The sequence below is a fragment of the Anticarsia gemmatalis genome, chromosome 25, assembly GCF_050436995.1.
Source record: "Anticarsia gemmatalis isolate Benzon Research Colony breed Stoneville strain chromosome 25, ilAntGemm2 primary, whole genome shotgun sequence".
NCBI classification, from domain to species: domain Eukaryota; kingdom Metazoa; phylum Arthropoda; class Insecta; order Lepidoptera; family Erebidae; genus Anticarsia; species Anticarsia gemmatalis.
Genome location: NC_134769.1, coordinates 2,484,874 through 2,497,558, shown reverse-complemented (window position 1 = coordinate 2,497,558; position 12,685 = coordinate 2,484,874). Strand labels below are relative to the sequence as shown.

Genomic DNA, 12,685 nt, shown 5'->3' with positions numbered 1-12,685 from the left:
TTCTTAGTCTATTTTACTTTGAGTATAATAATATACTTTGGTAAATGAAGCACCCATAGCAACTCTGTAACTGTTGAAGTTTTCTGTGTTTCATAAATATACTAACTCAATTCTATAAAAGAACTCCAATACTAATCGTAAGAAAGCAACAGCACTCTATTTCGACATCAATTTATTTTCCAATTAAAAATAAAATCAAAATTAAAAAGCAATCAGAGTTGCCGCGTAATAATTTATTCCGCGAGCCCGAGAGTCCGCTACAACTTGCACGTAACAAATCTCTACTGTCGGGAAGAAAATATAAAAATTATACCAAGAAAAGCCTATATACAACCTTCGAAACACGAGCAAAAAACAACTCTATTTACCTACAAATAAAATTGAAAACACTTTGAGTGGAAGAGTTTTTACATCCCTAAAAACATGGGAAACAAAACGTCGTAAGTGCAAAAATGTCACAAGCAATTTTCAACTTTATTTATTACAGTATAAGGTAGCAATTCAATTGTTTGTATTCTTGATATAAGTTTAGAATTTCAAAAGTCGTTATTCAGGGTGGCCAAGACAGTGTTGGTGGAAATTCCCCAAGTGTTGGTGCCCCCCTACTTCTTTGCTGTGTTAATTTACATTTTAAATTGCACTTACATAGCTAAGCGGCGAGTTGCCCTGTTTTGTAGCGTCCTGTATAAGGGGAGGCTGTATATAGGTAGATTGTTTTATAGTTTCACTTCGATCCCGTTTTTACTTGCTTTGTAATTATGTGAGGGTAGTTTGAGATTAATTAACAAGCGGAATACTAACGTATATTCAAGGTTTAGTAAGGTAAGCAATTATTATCTCAAACAGCCTGAAGATGGGTGACCGCATGGTTGATGCATATAGCACAGGAGAAATAATAGGCATAGTTATGGCCTTTTATAAGAGTAACGCATAAATGTAGATTGATACGTAATTTTCTCACATTCGAACGAAGTAGTATTAGTATTACTAGTTTTGATATAAAATAACTAAATTACTGCACACTAAATTATACTTAAATAGACAAGTACTGAAAATTAATTTAGTATAATTTGTTATATTAAGAATGCAGTATTGCCTGTTATCGTTAGTAAAATGCCAATTTTCTTAAGTATAACTTCACTTTGGTACAAAATGCTAGCAATTCAAACGAAAATATCCAAATCACCTACTCAAAAGGGGCGTGGCTTAACAAAGTAATATTTTACTAACCATGCTAATGTCATATCATTTTTGTGCGTCGCGATTCGAACCCGGTACACCGTGACGAAACGATTTCGCAAATTGAATATAAAGACTGATACTTATTTATAAGTTATTGTCATTGAAATGATGAGAGAGTGATATAATATGACGTTTTACATATTTATAACACTGTAGTCTGCAATCAAAATGATTTGAAATACAGTTTTCACGTTCTAGCGGTTTTGTAAAGTACATTGTTAGCGATATTTCTCATAATATGGCTTATTGATGCCTTTAAAGTTAGTCAAAAGAAGACGTTTTAAATTTGCATAGCCGTAGCGCAAATCTATACCACAGCTATCGACTTTCGACAACTGGCTAGCTCCCGAGAAATATTGTATGAAAAGGGCGTCTCTGTCCAGTCGATGATCAAGGTTTATCACTCAGAATAAAAAGGGAAAAGTGGGATGTGGGACTCTACATACCTACCTTCAAGAACTGCATAAAAAGCATCAAAACTTTCAGAATTAAAAAAAAAAGAACTGATCAAGGCAGGCTATTATAATATATATGACCTATACGGTTACCATACGGTTGTTCCAGCACCTCCAGACTCCATTTGAAGCTATATTAATAGAAAGCCTCCCAGAAAATTCTACTCTCAGAAACCATTTTTTTTTTAAATTTTGCAACTGTATACATTTTTGAATTATATTTTCTACTTATTAAGAACATTGTTTATGAAAATATTGTCCCCTATTATTTGTAGCCGTCTTCGTAAGGGCTAGTCACAATTACAGACAATTACAGGGTAGCCAATGTAGCCACGCAATTATAGACTGTTTTATTGATTACTTTGTTTTGTATAGCCTTAAAGAAAATTATAATTTTAATACTTACAATTTTCTTTAAAACCAACCTTATAATGTAAATATGATGATGAACCAATATGCAAATGTTCTACATTTTCATGTCTGAGATACGATGAAAAAGGAAACAAAGAGTTTTCTAGTTTTGTAAAAACAAGACAGGTAATGTAAAACAACTAGGAGATTTAATTTATACAAATCGCGAAGATTTGTACAAACTGTTTCAAATCCCCTATATGCCAGAGATCTTATTCGTTAACAAACAGTTACGAGAAAAATGGATTGAAATACAATGAACGACGATATTTTAACCTTTAAAACATATCGTTAAAAAAAGAATCGTACAATAAAAAAAGAAATCGGTGGAAACAACAGCAGTTACATGTCATACTCTAAATCATCGTATTCTAAAATCACTTTGTTCCAAAAAAAAACTATTAAACATGACACGGTTTTTTACTAAAATGCATAAAATTCCAACCTGGCAACAACAATTTATTTCTTAAAAAAGTATAAGACTTTCACTGGCCACCTGTTAAGGACGTTCGATAAATGATTTTAAATCGACAAAGTGTTATCCTTAACTTTCGTTTTCTACTTGACATGTGTCGTCACTTCCATGTTCTATTTTCGAAAAAGCCCGCGAAATATTCCCGCGCTCTTATTTCGAAGACATAGGACACCATTTTGAAGAAATTTTAAATTTCGATTCGTTCGAACGCATTTTGTAAAATAGGTTTTACGTAAAAAAATGAAATAATGGAAATTGTTATTATAGTTCTTATAAAAATAGGCATAAGAGTGAATATTGAATATCTTTTTGTATCGGAAGCTTGCTTGCTTTACAAAATGATTACATTGCATTCTTCAATACAAATCCTGTCTTCAAAATATGTAGTAGTTCTTATTGCAATTGAATAAGGTTGAAAATCAAGTGTTCGATATTTTTTCAGTCGCGAATAGGACTTGTGTGATCGAAGACGGAAGGATCCATTTTAAAATTCAATAACTTCGCTTTCAATAAATAAACGATCGACACCTTGTTAACCTCGGTCAAAGATTAAAAATAAGAAACGGGTCATTTGGTTTCTAACTAATGTGATAAACATACGGTGAGTTACATACGTACATAAAATCATACCTTTTCATTATAAGGGTAGGCAGATCCATACAAACTCGAAGTACATAACAATATTGTTTATCGTACTTAACCACCTACACTACATTTTAGAAGGTTTTTTAGATCAGGTAATTATAACTATATTAAAATAGTTGTTGATAAGTACATAAATTCTCGAAAAAGAAGTGCTATATTTGATCACAACCTTTAACTTCCTCATTGCCAAATTTTATGAAAATCGGTTCAGTGCCATTAAAAACAAACAGAAAAGATTATTTTGTATTCATAACTTATCATAATAACACATAAATACCTTCACATTGTTTACTAAATAATTTTAGTATGGCCAATACCTTCACTTCTTCAAGTCATAGGTACAAAACTCCATAACCCGTCTTTATATTATACTCTATGGTATGTCTTTCCCCTGTCAATGACGTCACAGATGTGTGAACGTGTCTGTAAGTCTGCCCACCACCTGTTGTCATAGCGTTATAGTATTTTTTTCTCTTTTATTATCTGTAGAAATGTTTTGATAGGTTTATGAGTATGTTTGTTTTTATAGTAATTTAGTTATGGAGTTTAGATTTAGGGATGATAAAGGGATGTTTAGGGGTTTGATTTCAATCTTGATTATTCTTTTGATTTCTTTTTGTATTTTGTTAAAAGTCATTCTAATACTCTGTAGGATGTACAGTAGTGGTAGTATTTATTTTATATCAGCTGGACTAAATTAGGTAGAATATAATTATTTTTCTATTCTACCCAATTTAGTTCTTTAGAGTTTGCATGGACAAAGACGAAAAATCACGGACATTAAGTAATATCTACATCCGAAATTAAGGTGTCTGGGTTAGTGCCTTAACTTAGAATCGAAGAAGATACAAGAACTTTACTATTTGGCATATTATATTATGTTATGTTGTTAACGTAATGATATTCAATTTACAACAGCTAAATTTAAAATAGAATATAGTTCTTCCCTAAAAAATAGGCCACTAACAAAATTTCCACCAAAAATAGTTCCAACGACCGCAATACCGAAAACTAGTTGGAATCTAGCATCGCACTCGCTACACTACAATCAGATAAGGACGGAAGATAAACGTAACGACGGAAGCACCCTGTATACCGCAGTGGTAAGAATTCGCGAAAACACCGGCGAATTATTGCCGGCTTCCTGTCGTGACTTGTACACTTGCTAGCTAAGCTGATGTTTAATGGCTTTTATTTGACAATGGGATTGTTATTACTGCTAGACTGTGCTATCCCACAGCTGGGGAAAGGTGTCCACCTACGAATCTGTTACTCTAGTAGTAACAGATGTATCATTTATTTATTTATTGGACAACCAGAAGTTATAAGTATCATACTATTATTGGGCAAACGTGTCCATCTGCGACTCCCTCTCTTCTCAATCCTTTTACGGCTTCCATTGTTCAATTTGTTCTGGTGCTGTACATTCATTGTTTAAGATATCTATCGTAGTACTGTCTTGCTGTTTTAGTATAGGAAGGTTCAAACCTTAAGCAAAAATAAATTAGAAAAGCTCAAAGAGCAGTGAAAAAGTTACGAGGAAATTGTATTTTAAATAATGCAGAACCACTCAGCAATTAGCCAGGCTGCGAATAGTTTTGCTGAAAAATCTAATGGCAGCGGCTTTGCTACCCAAAATTGAATTGACTTCCAAAAAGTTACTATTATTCACATGTTTCCTTTTATAGTAATTCTAGCTTTAGTTATCGATAGAGGGTTGGTTTTCTAACAAAACGCCCACTCTTTAAATCTATATTCAGTAAAGTTCGACACCAAAACTTGGTACTCAACAAAAACTTTACGCCTACAAACTCGATATTTTAGAGTCAGCCATCTTTGACGCAAAAAGTAAGATGATATCTTGTAAAGTTAAAACGTTGATTGTGAAATAAATACACCTTTAAACTGAGCCCTTTTAATCTTGAGGTCAGGAGCTTCGGAAACGTGTCGCCAGAAATTTCCACGATTGAAATACTTCGATTGGTTCAAGATTTTCGTATTTGCTGTGACATTTTCTTAGAGGAGAGGTGCAAAATTTTACTTTAATATTTGAGCGTAGTTTGGCCAAACTATCAAAGGTTTTTAACAGTAATATTTAGAATATTAATGCACTTTTTTTTGGAATAAAACAAATATTGGTATTTTTTTAGTTTTTGTTTCACCGATTTATTTTTTACTTAAGTTTCTTTGCTATTGATTGCCACATTTATGTGAGAAAAAATGCGGCAGTTTAATAGTATACTTTTTTTAATTGCAGTAACTAAGACCCATTAATGAGTTACGTGGTTAATCGACCTATTTTAGTATGTCAAATATGTTTTTAAAACCGAACTTCCACCATAGCAGACTATTAACACGGCCTTATGTCTAGTCTTCACTCCAAAAACTAAAAGTAAAAAGTAATTTCGAAAACTAAAAGAATCTACTTCGAACAAACATTAGCCATAAGAAACAAAATCCCAAAATCCACAATAACAGCCAGTTGTACACAGATCTAATGTAAGATTTACACCGGTTATCCGGCTCGAGAGGAATAGTTAACTCCGCGCGGATATCCGGGCGTCACACTAAAAATTTGCCTCACAAATACCGGCGTTTCCCGGCTACGGGTGGTGACATAAATCTACGACGATTTGAAATTTTGCTTCGCTTTATAATAGTTTAAAAGGCATTCAAATTATTTTAGGTTATTCTCGAAACTAGAATATTATTTGTTTCTAGTTTCCACTCGAAGCTACGTCCATGTTTTAACATTTTCCATGGCAATAAGTATCTTTCGTGTTAAACAGATACTTTATACCCAGGAATATAATAATATAATTTATAAGGAATATACGGGTTATAAACTATCCGTGTACAAAAAACCGTTTTCGACTTGTCCATCCAAACATGCAAACTGCATTTATTATGCTACTAATGAGAAGATTAATAATAATGAGAAGTAAGGTTATGAAAGAAATAAGAATTATACAAACTGAACATTACGCCTTCTCTGTAAGAAGATAAACATACTCTACAGCAAATTCCTATTCACAATCTACCTTATTCTACCTTCTCATTTAAGCCAGGCTAGTCAATTTTCATCAAATCCACTCAGTACTATTTGCTTGAACACAAATCGTCACAAACTTTCGCATTAATAATATTAGTAGGATTTACAGACTGGACACCTGGCGCATCACTTACGCTATTTTATTTTTGACCATTGTCCGAACTATAAGCAAGCTTTCCTATTCATAGACACGCAATTAAACAGCAACCCTTTTTATTAGGAAGTGGACACATCTGCCCGACCTGTAGCGACAATAGCGTGAATAGACCACGGAAGAAAGGGTCAGTTACTGGTCAGACCGGTTCAAACCCTTAAAATTGGACAATAGAATAAAACTGGACACTATTGTAAGCTGTTATTGTTAAAAAATGCATTTTGCTAGAATGTTCCGCGTGGTTTAAATTACATTTTGAGGTAAGTATTTAATATTTTCCTTGTATTGCAGAAAAATTTAAGAACAAAGTTTGTGTATTTGTTGTATTACGGTCTTTTTTAAGAAAGGATGTAGAATTTCTCATAAAAAAGAAGGATGAAATTTTTAAGAGAAATTTGATTTAAATTGTCGTTGATTTTTTTTCTCGTTCATATTTAAATAAATTTATGCCGACGCTACCAGCTTTTTTTATACATTTTTACCCGACTGCACAACGCGGAAGGAGGTTAGATATATCTTTAAGATCCTATTAGTACTTATGTGTTAGCTAGTACCAAAAATAGGAGCAAAACTAAAATAAAGCACAAATAGAGGTATTACTTTTAAAGAGTATTTTAAATGTGTAAAGATTTAAAAGATAAAATGTGACTATTTTTACCGTTCAAAAACTGACCCTACCCAAAAATAATCTCTAAAAATCGACCTTTCGAAAACGTGACTGAACAATATGCAATTCCGTAACATCTGCCTGACCTTTGCACCTCAAAGGACACAATGGCCCAAGAAGGGTACAATAGCACCCGTAAGAAGGGGTCAGTCCTGGTCAAACCGGATCTGGACAATGTGTACCGCTTTTAACCGGTTTTAACTGCCGGTAACTGCTTAGGGTGGACAGTGCAATATGGTGCTGAATTATAATTTTATACTTTTATGGGTTTTGAATGATAGTTAAAATGTTTTTGTGGATGAGGATATTTTATTCGTATTTTCGATACAGTTTTTTGGGTTTAATTTTTAATCAGATGTTTGAATTTTTAGGACTTTTGTTTAAAATACAAGATTCAACTAATTCTTTGGTCTCTACGAAAAAAATAATGTTTCTTATCTATGACTATCCACTACTGGGCAAGGGTCTCCCGAACGAGGGATGGGTTAGGTTAAAAATAATGCTCACTAAAAAAAAATTTGGCGATACGAATATGTAAAACAAAGGTGCAGGAATTAGTAAACATTTTACACTTACTGATATTGACATCTTATTATTATTATTTTTGTAAACTTTCAAACTGTATATCATTAATACACAATCTTAAAAAAAAACTCACTAATCGAACCCGGAACTTCACGATTAACGCCCATCATTTATATTTAAATTTCAACCCTCAAATGGTCACAATACCAATGATTATCAATAATAACAAAAAAACAACAAAAGACAGGACGTGTGGACAGTGGCTTAAAGACTTTAACAGTCGTGTTCACTAACATAAACAACAATGACCATATGGTGGCTAAAAAAGGGTCAAGTGTGAGACGTTCACGCGTTCGAAGGGTGCTGTACCATCTTACTAATATTATAAGTGTGAAAATAAGTACATATGTTTGAAAGAGCAAGCCGTGAGTTTCTTGCTGTTTCTTCTCACGAGCAACAGCTTTTCCGAAATGGTGGTAGATTAAAAATATTTTGACGATTTCAAATACTTGTTAAAGTTTATGAAATAAACAATATTTGACTTTGACTTTGAAGTTAGAAAGTTTGACAGCTTTACTCCTGCAATGTTATTAAAATATAGAGTTATGTTAATGTAATTTTTTTGGAAGAAATAAGGGATCTTTTTTGTTTTATTTTTCCTCCTGGAAATCTTTTCACACAGACAAAGAAAGTAATTATCTAATAATGGACAAACGATCACGTTTGTTCCATGAAAGTTCCAATTAAATATTGATTTTATTCACTTTAGTTGTTGAAACGGTAAAAGAAATACATCATCTGTAACAATTTCACTGTCAATTTATCACGGTCCATAAAAGTCTAGTGCCAAACAGAGGACAAGTGAAATCTTCGTAATAGAGTTTCGTTTTTACCTTATGAGTGTATCGAACCCTAAAAACACCTCCAGTCACGCCTTATCTATTGATTTGTTATTGAAAGGGTAGAATTGTGACAAAAAAATGATGGTCGATTGACCATTTTGTTAAACAGATGTCTGATCAGTAGCGGTTGAGGGTTAAGATTTAAAATATTGTTATTAGTGTGTTGTTGAGTGAAGTGTGTGGTCTTATTTGAATAACTATTAAGTGTGTTTAGGAAACGTTTTAAAAATACGAAAAATATTGAAAAAAAAAACTGGGTAGCTTACAATCGGATCTGTTTAAGGTGGTGGATATGGTAAATTGTTATTGTTTTGCCTGTAATACTAATGTTACTATTGGATTATTAACTTAACCTGTACTTTGTGTATATAACTTCAACTGTGGGTTTTGTGGTTATAATATGTGAACCGGCCCCTAAGCTATTCTGAAGGAAACATTAATAAGAGTTTTTTATTTACTTTTAATACTACGGTATCAAACTATTAGCAATTGATTATAATGAACTACAATAATATAAATATGACTGCTGTCTGTAGTTGTGTTAAATAATTTAATATTAATGTTCAACGTAGGGTCAAGATTGCACTACAGTAGAGTCTTTTAAAAGGGTTAATGACAATAATCAAAACAGACCTTTAGTTTTTCACCGTGACAACGCTTTTGATTGCAAGCAAGTAAGAACTATATGATTAAGAAAATTTCTAAATAATAGTACCTAATTTATAGCCAGCAATTGTCTTACTAAATACCCTTTACAGACGTTTATACAACATTCTCATTGTCTACAATATTTTACGACTACTAAAAGGCGACATCAGTGCCAGCGATATAAAAATTTGGGGACAGACTCACCGGTCGAAAACTAAATAAAATGATAATATAAAACGAAGGATAATCGCGTATTTGGACCATATCGTACCAGTTAGTATTTGTAGAAGACTTTTAGACGATACGACTGAACATTGTGATAAAGAATCTTAAATTAAAAGGTCGATCAGTAATGTAAGCAGAGCTTAAGAAATCTAAAGGGTTGATCAGATTTCTGATCTATTATGTCCGATTGTAAACAGTCATTTGGTAACATTTTTCATCAATGATTATGTATTAATGATAATTATGTACATAAAAGGTGTAAATGTTAATTTTGGTAAAACACTAATGCCAATATTATTTTTCTAAATATGTAATGGTTTAAATAATAGGTATAATGTTTTTGTTTTATTATGTTTTGCCTTAACAACATAACCTAGTTTTAAAAGCGTGATAGGTACAGAATCTGATTAATCATCAATATTTAGTAATTTCCACCTTTCTCACCTCACATCCATGATTTTAATACTATGTCACAAGAACTACCACTACCCAGTAGTTTCCAATCATCATATTCTCAATAATAAACAGAAAATGGATGATAAAATAAAGAATAGAGTGTCGTATCGTGAAATAAAATAGCATAGTAACGAGACAATCGATGAAAAACCACCATCTTTCGGTTGATTGAAATTTTATAGAGCATTTGCGTGATGGCCGCCGTATCGTGTAGCGAAACTTTACAGGGACGGATTTTAATTAATACTTTGTGATATAAAAAATGTAGGATAAAAGAGTTATAAGACGAAACATAGAATTAAAATTAATGCTAGTGGTTTTAGGATACCCTGTTAATTGTTTTATTTGATACCTCTAGAAAGTAAGTGATTAGCATAGCCAGATTTATATTTGTTACGTTTATGGCATGAAATAAATTGATAAGTTAAGTACATATTAGTACCAAAGATTACCCTATAGTGGATACAAAATACATATATTTTTAATTTCCTCTACACATTAATACAGAAAGCTTACGACCTCTAACAAGTTAGTACTACATATATATTGAGGATTCCGACTAAAAAGAATGTAATATTCAAAACAATAATGGTGATAAGCACAGACATAATAATATATTTTTAACCTATCAGCCTATATTTGGAAATCTCAAATGCGACTCTGTACCATTTTGTAAATACGCAAGGGCATAAGTTACGATGTATAGCGGTTCATATAAATTGTTTGACTGCCGATCGGCACTGCGCATTTCCAATATTACCTACTTTTACAAATAGACTATTGAAAATATATTATAGATTGGCAAAGGTCACAGTTTCACACGAAACGTTGATTTTAATATACATTTTTAAATTATTTTGTATTTCGTAGATTCTAGTGATGCTCTCCTTTTTTTGCGACTAATCTCTTGTTAATATAAGTACTCAAATAGACGATAGAAGTTTTTATATAAAAGTAATTTTAAATTCAATTTTACTTGTCTATTATGGAACATTGTATACTACGAATCTATGTGCCACCTAATAACCCATTGCATATTTTTATTAACCAAATAACATCCCAATACTGATGATTCATCATACAACTCTGCAATAGATTTTTTTTTAACAAATTAATGAAGGACACAGGACAATGAGTGGCATTCGGATTCAAAACACCTGTATGGTAACAACGTATAGTTATTTTATTAAGTAAACAAACCAAAAACACTTCATAAATATTCAACATCGCAAAGAATTTCAACAAATCAAAAATTCCTGAATACGAAACAAACAATTTGTCAGAACCGGCTTAGCAGCTGCATTGAAAACTTAAAGGAAGGGTCAATAAAACCAGATTTTTACCTACACAATAGACAATGGCCTAGAGTTGACCCTTGGGCGACGCCGGTCAGTTTTGCCCTGGTCAAACCGGTTAGGTGAGTTAAGGGTTAGTTTTTGAATTATTATTGTTAATTGTTATAGTGACCATTTGATAGGTGGTCAGTTCGTGTTGTGTGGTTGTGTGTGACGGTGGCAAAAGTGGTCTATGTGGTCGAAGGCTTATGTGTATTTTGAAATGTGTGGGTGACGAAATTAGGAAATTAGGCTTATGTGTATTGTAAGACTAGATAGTGTTTTTGTGATATAGCTATGAGTCAAAATTATAAACACTAAGTTTGCACGTCTAGAAAATAGTTATAAACTTAACTGAAACGGTCTTACAAATTTTATATGGTAATTAGGTAACTGCGTTATTTTTTTTACGACTTAAATAAGTAAGTGATCTACGAATCAGTTATCTGCCTAGTGCCTCCAGCAGTTTCTGAGAAAGTAGGTATTTACTGCATAGAGCTGCGTGAAACTTGACGTTGGGTTAACAAGACTTTGAGTCTGAAATTAATTTGTGTAAAGTAATTAGTAATTACTGCTTAGTCTTATATTTCATTGTCACCAACACGACATAACAACTTAAATTGTCTACTCAACGTTGCATCTTCAAAATTTCCTGAAAAAGAAACAAAAACAACATGACAAGTATATTTTCAAAACAAACAATTAAACACCTCCAAAAAGAATGTTAAAATCCTTCATCTCATCTAAAACATGTACAACACGTGCCAAATACCGTTTTCCCACGCGGTAAAAAGGTTAAAAACGTCATTTGGTACAAAAAACGGGCTTTTTCCTTCATCACAAAAAATGTCCGACAATTATCGCCTCCCCGTTTTGCTCGGCAAATAGAATTAGGCGTGAATTAAATTAGCCAGGGAATTAACAGGGATAATACTCTCTTTCCAGGGTTTTTTTTTCCTTATTTTTTACGCTTTTGAAACGGTTTTTTCTGACACATCCCTCCTCGGCGGTGACGCGAGAAATTCAGCTAATTTCGAAAGACAAACGTTTTTGTTATAGACCTTTTTTTTAATCCGACTTTTTTTATTTGTTTTTCGTTTTGTGTAGATTTGTCGATCTCTCTTTTCTGTATATTATTTTGACACTTTTTGACTGCAGGTGCTTTGGAAATTCCAGTACTTATGTATATTATTATAAATTTGTGATACAAAGAATTATTATTAATTATTAAGATCTTTTCGCTTTTGTTATTATACTAACGGCTCGTTTTCTTTGCACGGGTGGACAAACATAATTGTAGTTTTAGTAGAGCTTCTTATTATTTTGTTATAATTAAAATGGCCCATATTAATCAGCAATGTAGCATTCAATAAGTGATAGAATTTTTTAAATAGGTTCAGTAATTTTTGAGCCAATTCGCTAGAAACGGTCATAAAAATCTCTCCACTCTATAATATTACTTGACTTCACTACTATTCATTGACTTAGATAGAG

At 32.4% G+C, this 12,685-nt stretch overlaps 1 long non-coding RNA gene across 1 annotated transcript; it reads left to right on the top strand.

Moving 5' to 3' along the window:
* The first annotated feature begins 252 nt into the window (after positions 1 to 252).
* Positions 253 to 6,775, top strand: LOC142984032 (uncharacterized). Its single transcript, XR_012960127.1, has 3 exons — positions 253 to 440; positions 3,026 to 3,184; positions 6,501 to 6,775. It is a non-coding gene; the product is annotated as an uncharacterized LOC142984032 (long non-coding RNA).
* The last annotated feature ends 5,910 nt before the right edge of the window (positions 6,776 to 12,685 follow it).